The sequence below is a fragment of the Magnolia sinica genome, chromosome 19, assembly GCF_029962835.1.
Source record: "Magnolia sinica isolate HGM2019 chromosome 19, MsV1, whole genome shotgun sequence".
NCBI lineage: Eukaryota > Viridiplantae > Streptophyta > Magnoliopsida > Magnoliales > Magnoliaceae > Magnolia > Magnolia sinica.
Window position 1 is genome coordinate 13,328,525 of NC_080591.1, and position 15,724 is coordinate 13,344,248.

At 43.8% G+C, this 15,724-nt stretch overlaps 1 pseudogene; it reads left to right on the forward strand.

Moving 5' to 3' along the window:
- The first annotated feature begins 11,399 nt into the window (after positions 1–11,399).
- The window catches only part of LOC131235287 (subtilisin-like protease SBT3), a 29,596-nt pseudogene continuing 25,271 nt past the window's right edge, over positions 11,400–15,724 (forward strand).

Below are 15,724 nucleotides of genomic sequence, written 5' to 3' on the forward strand. Positions count from 1 at the left end.
CAACTATCGTCATCATATCTCCCATCACTAAGTCCTTGCTTGGTAGATCACTAGTTACATCTTATAGACTTCACACCACATCCATCTCCGGATATCCTTCTGATACTTTCCTATGGCTATTTTTCCAGCACAAGCAATCACAAATATTTATTTTCTTCTCTATTTAGTTTAATTTTCCTTTTTGTTGATTGTACTAATCTTACATTCCAATTAATAAAATCAGCGATCATCCTTATTTTTAATATTGTTCATCCATTATTGGTTCACTGAGAAATCTAAGAAGCTATCTCCATTGAAAGAAAATTTCTTAGCTGATCAAAGCGAAATGATCTCGTTCTAAAGGACTAACCCTCCCCTTATAAAATCACTCATTCACAATAACAATTGGTGGGCAAACAGGCAAATTAACTTTCAAAGGTCTACTCATAATCCAACTAGTTTGAAACCTTCTTAGGGTCCACCGTGTTGTTTATATGTCATCCATATCGTTCATAAGGCCATTCCTACTTGGATGACATGAAAACACAAAAAATATTAGCCCAATTTAAAACATTTGTGGCCCCATGAATGTTTCAACTATATATGGACATTCAATCCTCATTTTCATTGTTTACCATTTCGCAGCCTACTTGAGTTTTGGATATGTCTCATTTTCGTGCCATGTCCTAACGTGATCATCAGAAAAAAGGGATGAACAAGATGGATTTCTCACAAACATCATCGTGGCCCCACCTAAGCTCCTGTGGCAGGCAATCCACACCTACTTGGCTGGAGTGGGACGCGGATTGCACAGCCTATTTTGGTGGTGTGTTGGCATGACAAAGTTCTGTGGGCCTCTGTTCACACCCCAAGTATAGGGTGGTGATGTAGTAATAATTTTGGTAAGACCGAGGTCGAATCCACAGGGACTGAACCTTGTACGTAATCTGAAAGTAACCAGAACTAGAACTAGAAAAAGATGAAATCTAAATCTGGAATAATTGAGGAAATAATTGTGATTAAAGTGAGTGAAACTAATGAAATTAAAGGTGGGAACTAGGGATTCGGAGGATCCACTTGGAGAGATCAGGGAAATCTACGCTTGATTCATGAACTCAATTGGACTTCGAGTCCTATCTTCATCCAGTTGGAAGATATATCACTAAAACTCAATCTGAACTTCCTTTGATCTAATTTTCAAAGAGATGAAAAATATGAGAATTAGAGTTGATTCCATCACAAAACCATGCCCATGAGACAAAGTAAAAACAGAATTAAACCAATCCACAACCAATCTGAAAGATATATGAATGTTAGGAAGGATTCCATCATCCAACCATGTCCAAGAGTCAATGGTGAACAACAAGGCTTCCTAACTTCATAATCAAAATAATGAAAAGAAAATACTCAAAGCCATCGTAGATCTGTTGTAATTTTAGTCACAATAAACCATTAAAAACTGAAAGCATTCCTATTAATCAAACTATAATCAAAGTTAGTCCAATATAAACATGAATCAAAGCAATAGAACACACCCCATCACGCTATAAGTTTCACCTCTTAGCCCTAGCTAAGAGGTTTAGTGTGAGACCCGTATCCTAGCCTGTACTGTTCCGTAGGCTTCCGCGGTCCTCCCGGTCGAATTTCGGCAACCCACGACCTGTAATTGGCATTTGCGTTAGCCCTGAGTCGTGTCTCGTATTTCAGAGTCGGCTCGACCTGAGACTTGTACGCTAGCGACCACGACGTCGCCGCGGTTCCAACATCTCGTCTCATGCCCCGAGTCGATACCTGGGCCAAGAGATGTGGACCCGTGTTCAATTCGAGGAAAACACCGTGCGTTGCAAATACTGAAAAAATCTGTACGACACATCGCATCAATCCATCAATCAAATGTCAAGTACAATACCCATCTCCAAGTACAACCACCCCTCCCCAAAGTCAACTTTCTCTTACAACCAAAGTACACCCATCACCTTTCACCCATCCCTCACCCATCAATCACCCATCTCTCTCTCTCTTACACCTCTCTCTCTCATCTCTCTCTCATTTCCTCCCAAGCAACCCACGTCCAATACTCCATGAGAGAGTTAGGTGTGGCCCACCTTCCTACCTCCCATCTCCACCATCCAAAGTCTATTTCGACCGTTGAATCACACCCCTTGGAGCTCTAGATCGCATTGGCGGAAGAAGGAAGAGGAGATCAAAGGTGGGTGCTTTCTTAAGGTTAGATTTATATGCCTTTACTTGGATTTGGTGATTTGAGGGCCCACTTGTCGTGGGACCCACCTTGATGTATCCATTGTATCTTGGAGGAGCTCATAGTGGCGGAGCTCCTCCCATCATCACCGTTTATTTCTCTCTCTCTCTCTCTCTCTCTCTCTCTTGATGTGTGGCCCACCAATGATGCATGCATTTCATCCATGCTGTGGGACCTACCTATTGTTCGAGTGGGGTCCACCATGATGTATGTGATCCACACCATCCAAGTGGGATGTGGACCCCCACGATGATGTATGTGTTGTATATCCAAGCCGTCCACACTTAGGACGTGTGGACAGCCATGATGTATGGGTTTTATCCCATCATCCAGATCTGTGGGACCCATTCTCCCAGCCGTCCATTCCTTCCTGGGGGCTGGATGGAGCTCTTTTTAATAATAATAATAATATTATTATTATTATAATAATATATAATATATGTGGTGGACCCCACGTGGGACCCACCTGATGTATGAGGAAAACCCCCCACCGACCATCTGTTCTTCACTTGTGTCAGTAAGTTCTGTGGACCCTACCTTGATGTAGGTGTTTAACACACACCATCCATCCATTTTGAATCATGGGCCCACCCCACACGTGTGACACGTGTGGGTAGGTGGGACCCACATTGATGTATTTATTATATCTGCACCGTCCAGATCTTCTAGACGGTGGCAACCCACCTTGTATGTGTGTTTACACTGTCCAGGGACAGGGACTGGACGTTTTCAAGAAATAAAAACAATATAATATATAATACATATATATATGTGATATACATATATTTATATGCACGTGAGTGGTGGGCCCCATATGGGACCCACCTAGATGTATTTGTTATATCCAATCTGTTCGTCCATATACACGGACGTGGGGCCTACCTTGGTGAATGCCTTGCATCCACACGTGTGGGGGCCCACCTCGATTTATGTGTTCAGCCGTCCATCTAGACGATTCTTTTGGTGGACCCACCTTTGATGTGTTTTTTATCAAGGCTGTCCACCTGTTTTGCCAACATGGGATTCCACCGTAATGTATTTATTTCATCCACACTGTCCAAATTGTGCTGGACGGTGCTAGATAATGTTTAGATGGTGCTGATTTACCTGGACAATGTTTGGACAGTGTTGATCATCATTAGTGGGCATGTGCCCCATGGAATGATAGTGTACAATGGTACACATGTTACACCTATAACTATTGAAATGATTTTGGTGTGGTCCAATCCCACTTGAGGCCCATTGGTACGGCGCATCCATGAGGCCCATCATGATGTATTTGGCCCATGTGCGGGGCCCACCTGTTTGTATTGTTAGGCCCGTGTAGCGTGGCCCATATGATGTATTCAGGGCTCAGATACGTGGCCCATTTGATGCATATAAGGCCCAAGCAGTGCAGCCCACTTGTTGTATGTAAGGCCCACGTATAAAGCCCATGGTGATGCATTTACAGTCCATTTGATGAGGCCCATTGCGATAGCTTGGAGGCCCATGGGACATGACCCATTGTAATATATCCGAGGCCCATGGGCACGGCTCATTGAGATGTATCTGAGGCCCATGGGACATAGCCCATTGTGATATATCCGAGGCCCATGGGCGCGACCCATTGAGATGTATCTGAGGCCAGTGGGCTGCTAATCTCCCTACTTCATGGGGATGATGTCCCATTTTTTAGGGTTATATGAGAGGCCTAATGAAAAATGTAAGGCCATTGATTCATTTACACAACTAGGGGAAGTATGCGAGAGGCCTAATTATCATCTTATCCATCATGTTTGTATGACATTGGACTGCTCCAACAAGTTGGCTCCAACATGAAGATTACAGTGGGCCCCAAAAATCAGGTCAATCCACCAATCAGGTGGGCCACACACATGATTTAGGCAATATGGGCGTTTGTTAATGTCGATTTCGGTTCTGATTGTCGAGGCTGATTTCGATTGTCGAGGCTGACTCCGATTCTGATTGTCGAGGCCGATTTCGATTGTCGAGGCTAATTGTTGAGGCCGATTCCGATTCGATTGTCGAAGCCGATTGTTGAGGCCGATTTCAATTCTGATTGTCGAGGTTGATTCTGATTGTTGAGGCCGATTCCGATTTCGATTGTCAAGGCCGATTTTGATTCCGATTGTCAAGGCCTATTATCGAGGCTGATTTCAATTGTCGAGGCCAATTGTCGACGTCGATTCCGATTTCGATTGTCGAAGCCGATTCCAATTCCAATTATCGAGGTCGATTGTTGAGTCGATTCCGATTCTGATTGTCGAGGCCAATTGTTGATGTTGATTTCGATTCCAATTGTTGTGGCCGATTGTTGAGACTAATTATCAAGGCCAATTCCGATTATCGAGGCCGATTCAGATTGTTGAGGCCGATTGTTGAGGCCGATTTCGATTCTAATTGCCGAGGCCGATTCAGATTGTCGAGGCTAATTGTTGAGGACCATTTCGATTCCAATTGTCGAGGCTGATTGTTGAGGCCGATTTCGATTCCGATTGTCGAGGCCGATTGTTAAGGCTGATTCTGATTCCGATTGTTGAGGCTGATTATCGATTTTAATTTCAATTAGCGAGGCCGATTCTGATTCTGATTATCGAAGCCGATTCCGATTGTTGAAGTCGATTCCGATTCCAATTGTTGAGGTCGATTCCGATTCCGAGTCGAGGTCGATTATCAAGGCCAATTCCGATTGTCAAGATCGATTTTTTAGGCCGATTTCGATTCCGATTATCGAGGTCGATTCCGATTGTCGAGGCCGATTGTCGAGGCCCGATGTGATGTATATGCAGCCCGTATTTGAGGTCCATTGTGATGTGCATTCGGCCTGTGTTTAAGGCCCAATGTGATGTATATGTGGCCCGTATTTGAGGCCCATTGTGATGTGTATTCAGACCATGTTTAAGGCCCAATGTGATATATATGAGGCCTATGTGATGAGGCCCATTATGATGCAATTGAGGGCCAGTCGATGGAGCCCATTGTGATGTATGTTAGGCCCATGTGAAAGGCCCATCGTGATGTGTATTAAGCTCTTCAGTGAGGCCCATGATGTTGTATATTTGGCCCTTATGTAAGGCCATGAGTCCACCATATGTTAGGCTCTATGTGGGTCATTCCTTGGGGGCAATGTTGGTTAAATGTCCACATTGTTGAGGCTGATTGTCGATGCCAGTTATTAATACCGATTATGAATATGTGACAGCATAGTATCATGATACATGCTTATACGCATCATCTGCATGTTTATTATGAGATGTGATTAACTATTGCATATGCCATAGCACAGATGGCTTATAGGACTCCCTGATAGGTGGAGTTATCCCACATGAGCGCACGGTATGCGCAGGATTGATGCATGATTGGGCTACATGACTCATGCATCTTCCATTATGTGATTGTGATTACTGTACACCCTAGCGACATCAAGGTTGTGACCTCCATAGGCATGTCATAGATGGCCAGATGGAGTACCAAAAATGTTTGGTTCTAGCATTTGGGTACTTTGGATGTCCATGAGTAAAAGTCTATAAGCCTCCGAGGCCAGGAGCCACCCCAACATTTAGACCGAGTGGATACATGAGCACCCGAGTGCTGGATACCAGTAGGCCGTGTCTCCTACTGTGTCTGGTCAGTTGGGAGGGGGTATGACCTTATCCACCTGAGTGAGGGGGCTGTAAGCTAGGCTGAGTTTAACTAGCTCCCAAATGGATCCGCTATCAACGAGCCGAGTAGGCATTAGTATATTACTGGTAGGTGGGTAGTGAGGTCTTTTTCACTTGCTGCGCTGCGCAGCTGGCAGGGGCGGCAGCCAGTTTGGAGTGTACTAGACCCCGGTGATGATCCCAGAGATGTACAGTACTAACATGTGTACTTATTAAGAAGGTGTTGCATACTCGTTCGTTCATTCATTCATTCATTATCCATTCGGGCTGGTAGTGCGCAACTATTTGTTACGTGTGCCTTCGCAATGGCCTGGATTTCGGTTGAGGCGCGCGACTAACCTAAGATCAAGAGTTTACCATATTGAGTCTGACTATCCAAATTTAGGTATGGAACTGGTTTGGATAGAAGTCCCTTGTGGTGGACCCCGAAGCTTGCGATACTACGTACTATCATCCCGACTTCACACTCCAGCTTGGTCATTTCATTCACATCACATATTAATGCATTACATCCGCAGGCATATGAAATTTTGAGTTGTTATGTTTCTGCACTTATATGGCCTAGACGAACTCAACAGGATTTACATATTACATTGTACCCTCGGTATCTGATATTTGGCTCTCTTGAACTATTCATTTGCATAGCTGATTTGTATTGCATAATCTAATATTGTATGACTTATGGACTTGTCAATATTTCTGCTTACTCTGATATTGTCTGGTTCGTGCACTTATCAGTATCTCCGTTTACTCTGATATTACATTCTGAGCATGCATATACTGCTCACACACTTACACCATCCTCTAAGCTTTCTATAAGCCTATGCACGATAGATGCGTGTAGGTGACATAGGGTTACAGTAGCGTCAAGCTTTCATTTTTCTGTTTTTGGTTCCTCTTTCCTTGTGCTAGTTTATGATGGACGTTCCCTACGACCTTTTTCTCCTGGGGAAGTCCGAATGTAAATTTTGTAAATTCTTTTAAATAGAAATGGCAGGAAGTTTGAAAAAAAGAAAAAAGAAAAAAGGATAACTATCAACAACTATCGTTGTCATATCTCCCATCACTAAGTCCTTGCTTGGTAGATCACTAGTTACATCTTGTAGACTTCACACCACAACCATCTCCGAATATCCTCTTCTAATACTTTCCTATAGCTATTTTTCCAGCACAAGCAATCGCAAATATTTATTTTCTTCTCTATTTAGTTTATTTTTCCTTTTTGCCGATTGTACTAATCTTACATTCCAATTAATAAAATTAGCGATCATCCTTATTTTTAATATTGTTCATCCATTATTGGTTAACTGGGAAATCTAAGAAGCTATCTCCATTGAAAGAAAAGTTTTTAGCTAATCAAAGTGAAATGATCCCGTTCTGAAGGACTAACACTCTCCTTATAAAATCGCCCATTCACTATAACAATTGGTGGCTAAACAAGCAAATCAACTTTCAAAGGTCTACTCATAACCCGACTAGTTTGAAACCTTCCTGGGGTCCACCGTGATGTTTATATGTCATCCATATCGTTCATAAGGCCATTCCTACTTGGATGACATGAAAACACAAAAAGTATTAGCCCGATTTAAAACATTTGTGGCCCTATGAATGTTTCAACTATATATGGACATTCAATCCTCATTTTCATTGTTTACCATTTCGCAACCTACTTGAGTTTTGGATCTATCTCATTTGTGTGCCATGTCCTAACATGATCATCAGAAAAAAGGGATGAACAAGATGGATTTCTCACAAACATCATGGTGGCCCCACCTAAGCTCCTGTGGCAGGCAATCCACACCTACTTGGCTGGGGTGGGACGCAGATTGCACAGCCTATTTCGGTGGTGTGTTGGCGTGGCAAAGTTCTGTGGGCCTCTGTTCACACCCCAAGTATAGGGTGGTGATGTAGTAATAATCTTGGTAAGACTAAGGTCGAATCCACAAGGACTGAACCTTGTATGTAATTTGAAAGTAACCAGAACTAGAACTAGAAAAAGATGAAATCTAAATCTGGAATAATTGAGGAAATAATTATGATTAAAGTGAGTGAAACTAATGAAATTAAAGGTAGGAACTGAGGATTCAGAAGATCCACTTGTAGAGATCAGGGAGATCTACGCTTGATTTATGAACTCAACTGGACTTCGAGTCCCATCTTCATCTAGTTGGAAGATATATCACTAAAATTTAATCTAAACTTCCTTTGATCTAGTTTTCAAAGAGATGAAAAGTACGAGAATTAGAATTGATTCCATCACAAAATCATGACCATGAGACAAAGTAAATAACAGAATTAAACCAATCTACAACCAATCTGAAAGATGTATAAATGTTAGGAAGGATTCCATCATCCAACCATATCAAGGGTCAATGGTGAACAATAAGGCTTCCTAATTTCATAATCAAAATAATGAAAAGAAAATACTCAAAGCCATCGCAAATCTATCGTAATTTTAGTCACAATAAACCATTAAAAACTGAAAGCATTCCTATTAATCAAACTATAATCAAAGTCAGTCCAATGTAAACATGAATCAAAGCAATAGAACACACCCCATCACGCTATAAGCTTCACCTCTTAGCCCTAGCTAAGAGGTTTAGCTTATCATAGACATGATCAAAATAAGACCTCAACAAGCATTAAAGGAAAGGAAAAACCCAAGAAGGAAGAAAAAAATGTTGATGCCGCCGGCCCACGCACTCTTTCTCTCTCCTCATGCTCACTTCCACGCCTCCACGGCTTAGGAATTGCCTTCATGACTGCCCCCAATATCTGATTCCCCTTTCTCTCTCTATCTCTCTCCCTTTATAGATTAAGATGGTAGCTAGGTCGGTCACCGACCTTGTTTAAGCAGCCAGAAGGTCGGTTTACAAAATCGACCCTGTTTTGCGGTGAAAAACAAAACCCAACTTGCGTCAGATCACTTTTGAAGTGGCTGATCATCCCAGCCTTCTAATATGGCTTTGTAGATGGGATCGGGACCACCTCCTCGAGGCTTTGGACAGTTAGGATCATCAGTCCGATCCTGACCATGATCGACAAACGGCCCACAGCGATCGGGTTTCATGGACGCAGAGCCTGCTGTGAAAATCAGCTTGCGCTGATGCTTGGTGGGGCCCGTGATTGAAGTGGGTGGAGAAATCCACGCCGTCCACCGGATGCGCGTCGAAAAACCAGTTGGAAATGATGGTTTCAGATTGGATTCGATGTGGCCCATAGAGTTTTTCATAATGTCGTCCGTCTGCCGTTTGGACGGTTGAAATCTGATCCACGCTATCTTTTGGAATTCTATCACCTAGGCTTGGATCAGATGGCTTGGACCATCGAATAATGATGGTGGCCCACAAGGGAGGACCACAGGTCCCTGTTTCAAAATCCCCGTAGGCGGGATTTGAATTCAAATACAGGTCGAGTCAGCGCACGCTGACCAACCTAGTTGATTCGGTGCGGCTCGGCTGTGCATATGCAGTGCACACGCATCACGTGGGTAGGTCCCACAGTAATGTTTTTGATAAATCCACTCCATCCATTCGTTTTTCACCTAATTTGAAGGGTTGATACCAAATTTGAAGCATATTCAGATACCAGGCGGGCCCCAAATCAGAGATTTGTGGATGATCTATTCATTGGGCTACTTCCACAAGGATTCAAAAGCTGAGATCTGACATGTACGGTTAATTTGTGGTCCTCAAGCCATATATAAAGTTTTGAACAGAACGGACGGTGGGAACCCGGTGATCTTGAATTTTGGATGATTTTCAGGCCTCTTTAGCGTGAATAGCTTGATTTTCTTGGATCTCTGGTGTGTAAATTCTTCGATCTTAGACCCCTGGAGTCCGTCCCTCACCTTGGTGACTTATGAGCATTAAGTCCATCCTTTTAATACCCATTTTCAATCCAAGCTCCTAAATTCACCTTTCAATACAAACATGATTAAAATAGACCGTTAAACAGTATCATATTCATAAAATTAGGTAATAACTGGAATCTAATAAGCAATACCCCTCAACAGCCTCACCATGATGTGTTATCTCCACAATGTCCATCCATATGGTCAGATTATTTTAAGGTATGAGTAAAAAATGAGGCAAATCCAAAAGTCAAGTGGACCAGCACCAAAAGCAGTGGGGACAATGACTTCCACTGTTTAAACCTTCTTACGGTCTACCGTGAGGATTATTTTCCATCCAACCTATTAATAAGGTCCCAAAAATATGGATGTAGGAAAAACAAAAATATCAGCTTGATCCCAAGCTTCTATCCAAGAAGTTTTCAATTACAGGTCTTAAATCCTGCTACTTTCTGAAGTGTGTTCAACTTGAGCTTTGGATCTGTCTTATTTTTAGCCTCATGCTTTAAAATGATCTCACAAAATAGATAAACGGTATGGATATAACACATCCATCTTGGTCGGGTCTACAAAATTTTACCGCATCAACGCACCACTGAGGTCGGTCCACACCACGCAATCCACGTCCGTGCTATTGGGCTGCGGATTGGGTGAATATCCGAAGCTTTAGTAGAGCACAACATAAACAGTGGAATAATGACACCCATCGTTGGATCCTTCCTAGAGCCCACTGTAATGCTTATTTGCCACGGATGAAGGTAAAACACAAATATCAACTTAATCCAAAACTTTTGTGGGCCCGAAGAAATTTTCAATGGTAGGCGTCCAATCACCACTGCTTCTTGTGGTGTGGTCCATTTAAGCTTCAAATCTACTTTATTTTGGGATTTATGCCCTAAAATGAGAGGGCAAAGCGGATGAACCGAATGGATATAAAACTCATATGCCAGGTTGGGCCCCACATCGCCCAACACATCGACAGACCACCCAATCCGCGCCCTCGTTATGAAAACCACGACTTTGCTGCTTTTTTCCTCCTTTGCTGTAGAGTGATTGGTCCATCTCAGTCAGCAATGCATTATTCTTATTCAATGCATTACACAATCACACACGGTCCAGACTGCAACAGCCACAATTTTGCTGCTTGACGCAAACAGAAGATCCGTACTCTCCAAAGATTAGAACTCGGACAAGATCGTATACAAATCCAGAGCCCAGCTCTGATGACGCCACACATGCCGCTACACTAATCTAGCACGCGTCCATAACATTCGATACGTGCATCAGACGGGCCCCACTATGGAGACGATCCATCCCCAAAACAAGGCTAAACTCATTGGGTTTGCAATGCGCATAAGGAGAAGATGGACGACCTAATAATATATGCTGAACGATCAACATTAAACACAGTGTGTGGCCCCATGATGAGTAATCCCGCCAGATTTTTGGACCGGGCCATCTACATCGCGAGCTCACCTGATGAACAGCTCAGATATCACACATACGTCCAAGATTGGCATGTCTGAGTCCCTGTGGTCTCTACAACACTCTCTCCCAACAGTCCATTGAGAAATACAAAGTGGGAAAAGGCCGGTTGTTTGATAGCTACGAAGAGAAAACGAAATATATAAAAGCCGCCCAACATGCTCCGTTATAAATACTTCATCAACTACAAAATAATCAAACCAACAAATATCTCTCGAAGGCCTGATTGCTTTCATGGCCGCTTCTTCTCAACTTCTCCTTCTTCTCTTAGCTCTTCGCATTCTACAATCGACAGCTTCCAATCGGTCCACGTATGTCGTCCACATGGACAAGTCGGCCATGCCCAAGCCATATTCCAATCACCACCATTGGTACTCTGCCACCCTCCAATCTTTAAGGCCAACCACCTCCACAGCGGGTCCCATGCCGGAAGTAATCTACACATATGACCACGTTGTCCATGGCTTCAGTGCCTCACTGTCTCCGGCAGAACTAGAGATTCTCCAACAATCACCCGGCTTTGTGTCTGCATATCCAGACAGAACCGTCACACTGGACACCACCCACACATTTGAATTCCTCTCCCTCAATCCAGTGTCGGGCCTGTGGCCCGCTTCCGATTATGGTAAGGATGTGATAGTTGGGATGATCGACACTGGAATCTGGCCAGAGAGTGATAGCTTCAAAGACGACGGAATGACTGAAATCCCCTCAAGTTGGAAGGGAGAATGTGAGCCGGGAGTTTCATTCAATTCTTCCATGTGCAACAGGAAGCTCATCGGCGCCCGCTACTTCAACAAGGGTGTGATTGCCAACAACCCTAATATAAGCATTTCCATGAACTCAACAAGGGACACACAAGGCCATGGGACCCATACCTCATCCACTGCTGCCGGAAACTACGTCGTGGGTGCATCGTATTTCGGCTATGCTAAGGGCATTGCCAGAGGTGTAGCACCTCGTGCAAGGGTTGCCATGTATAAGGTCATCTGGGACGAAGGACGATATGCTTCTGATGTCCTTGCTGGAATGGACCAAGCAGTTGCTGATGATGTGAATGTCATTTCCATCTCAATGGGATTTGATGGGGTTCCTTTGTATCAAGATCCCATTGCGATAGCATCTTTTGCAGCTATGGAGAAGGGCATATTAGTCTCCTCTTCGGCTGGCAACGCAGGGCCGCGCCCCGGCACTCTACATAATGGAATTCCATGGGTGCTGACCGTCGGAGCAGGTAGCATTGACCGTGAGTTCGCAGGGACATTAACCCTAGGCAATGGGGTGACTATCGTTGGATGGTCCGCATTTCCGTTAGATGCATTGGTGAGGGACGTTCCGTTGATTTACAATGAGACCATCAAACCATGCAATTCATCCACAATCCTATCACAAGCCGCCGGTATGATTGTCATATGTGAGAAGAATGCGGATATCTACAATATCTACAATCAGATATCTGCGGTCTCTCAATCAAGCGTTTCAGGAGCAATATTCATCTCAAACGACACCTTCCCTCTTGAAGCCTCCGACCTTTCTTGCCCGAGTGTCGTGATCAACCCCATTGATGCCATGACTGTGATCAAATATGCAAAATATTATAATAATCCGAAGGTGTCAATGAAATTCCTACAGACGCTGACAGGAACAAAGCCGGCTCCAGTCGTTGCATTCTACACTTCAAGAGGACCTTCGCCAAGCTATCCTGGTATCCTGAAACCCGACGTGCTCGCCCCGGGGGCGAGAGTGTTGGCAGCATGGAACCCGAATTTGCCAACGGCGATCATTGGGACTAGTATTTTATTGTCCGGTGATTTCATCATGATATCTGGGACGTCCATGGCTTGTCCCCATGCAGCGGGGGTGGCTGCTCTATTGAAAGGGGCCCACCCTGATTGGAGTCCCGCTGCAATCAGATCGGCCATGATTACCACAGCTAGCAACTTGGATAACACTCTCAACGCAATTCAAGACAGCGGGAAAGGTTACAAACCAGCTACCCCATTTTCCATGGGAGCAGGCCAGATAGACCCAAACAAAGCGCTGGACCCAGGTCTAGTCTATGATGCAGATGTGCAAGACTACGTGAATTTACTTTGCGCTATGAATTACACCGCCAAGCAGATTCTAACTATCACTAGAAATCCTACCTATGATTGCTCGAATGCCTCATCAGATCTTAATTACCCATCGTTTATTGCTTTCTTCAATTCTACCACTTCATCAATGCACGGTAAGAGTCAACAATTCCGAAGGACGGTGACCAATGTTGGAGACAGTGCGTCGACTTACAAGGCTGTTTGGCCGAAAACGAAGAGTTTTTCAATTTGGGTCGAGCCCGATATGCTTGTTTTCCGAGAGAAGTATGAGAAGCTGAGCTTTATTGTGACTATCACCGATGGTCCAGAGAGGAATGGGAAAGAAGGACATGGTTTTATCACATGGTCTGATGGAAACCATACCGTAACTAGTCCTGTAGTGGTTGTTTAGGGCCTGTTTGGATATATACCACCCAATAAATTAGTTTTTACACTTAAGTTAATTTGGTATTATCATTATCTTTTTCTTCTTTGTTTTTAGCATATTGATTTATCACTTTTCTGCTTTTCTCCCTCCGAAGTTGTCCATGTCAAAGGAGTCTCTCTCGTGGTCTTATCAAAGGCCGCGCCAAGTGATGGACCGTCCCCGTTAAAGGTACCCACAGGACGGATAGTGCACATCAAAGGTGAACCGACGTGATGAATGATCCCGTATTAATGTAGGCCTACATAATGAATGGTCTATATTAAAGTTCGGTCATCGTGATGATAAATATCTCACATCTAAAGTGAACTGGTATAATGGACATCCCATTTCCAAGGTGGGCCTATATTATAGATAGTCTACATCAAAGGTGGGCTCTACATAATGAGGAGTGGATATTGAAGTGTGACCCCACATGATGGTCTATATCAAGGTGGGCCCCAAATGATGGACAGTCCATATTGAAGGTTGGCCCTTAATGATGAATGACATATATCTAAGGCAAGCTATGCATGATGGATGACCAACAATGAAGGTGGGGCCTATATGATGGACAATCCACAATGAAGGTGGGGTCCACATGATGGACGGTCCACATCAAAGGTGGGCTTTATACGATGGATGACCCACATCAAGGTAGGCCCCACATTATGCATGGTCCACATAAAAGTTCAGCCCTAACAATGAGTAGCCCGCATCCAAGCTGGGCCCCGCATGATGGACGACCCATATCAAAGTTGGGTCCGACATGATGGGTCATCCACATCAAAGGTGGGCTCCACATGATGGCGGTGGATGTTGAAGGTGGGCCCCACAAGATGGACTGCAACATTGATGGAGGCCCCAACATGATAGATGACTGATATCAAAGTTGGGTTGTATATTATAGACTTTGGACATTAAAGGTCACCCCTTAATAGTGAATGGCTCACATCTAAGGTGGGGTCTGCATGATGGACGACCCACATCAAAGGTGGGGCCTACACAATAAGTAGTTCTACATCAACGGTGGGCCCCACATGATGGATGGTAAATATGAGGGTGGACCAAACAAACTTAAGGGATAAATGCTTAGGTTATATTGGAAACAAAACATGCTTTCTACTCTTTAGTGGACAAGTACATTGTTTACCAAACAAGCTTATTTATTTAACAAGTAGAAACCAAGATAAACATATGTAGCTTATCTAAAATAACTTACAATACAAATGCTCCCTTGAAGCTCCATTTTGACAAAGTAAAAATCCATCGATACATCTATTGTATTGTTCATGAATATATGTCCATCCATATCAACCCTATTGGCAAATACAGCCACATTATTCATAGGCGTACTGATATTTGTTAGGCGACATGTACTAGATTCAGGATATGCTTTAAACATTATTTGAAAGCTTGAGAATAATGGCCTTTTTTTTTTCTTCATAAAATTATAAGGTTTATGTGACGCCCCATCACTGTGGCCATATGTGGGTGGGCACACGTGTGGGCGGGCCCCAAGATGATTGCCTAACAAAAATAAGCAACCCACGGTACTGGTCCTTAACAATAGACACTATTTTTTGTACATGATCTTGCATGAGGCCTTTTGGGGGAGTTCCCCAAGAACAAAACTGTGCGGACTGTGCCCAGAGCGGACAATATCATACAGTGTGGGCATGGGCTGTTACAAATGGTATTAGAGCCGAGGACGGCTTTGCCCTCGGTGGGAGATATTGTGATGCCCCATCACTTTGGGCATATGTGGGCGGGCAAACGTGGGTGGGCGCACATGTGGGTGGGCCCCAAGATGGCTGGCAGGATACCGTGCACACAGTGAAGGTGAAACTTTATCCCACATCGAAAGTGTCGTCTGAAGTAATGGTAGATATATGTGGAGTTGTCACCCTATACTGCACGAGGCCTTTTGGGGGAACCATTATGATCAGACATTAAATCTCGAAGAAAAATAAGCATGGACAG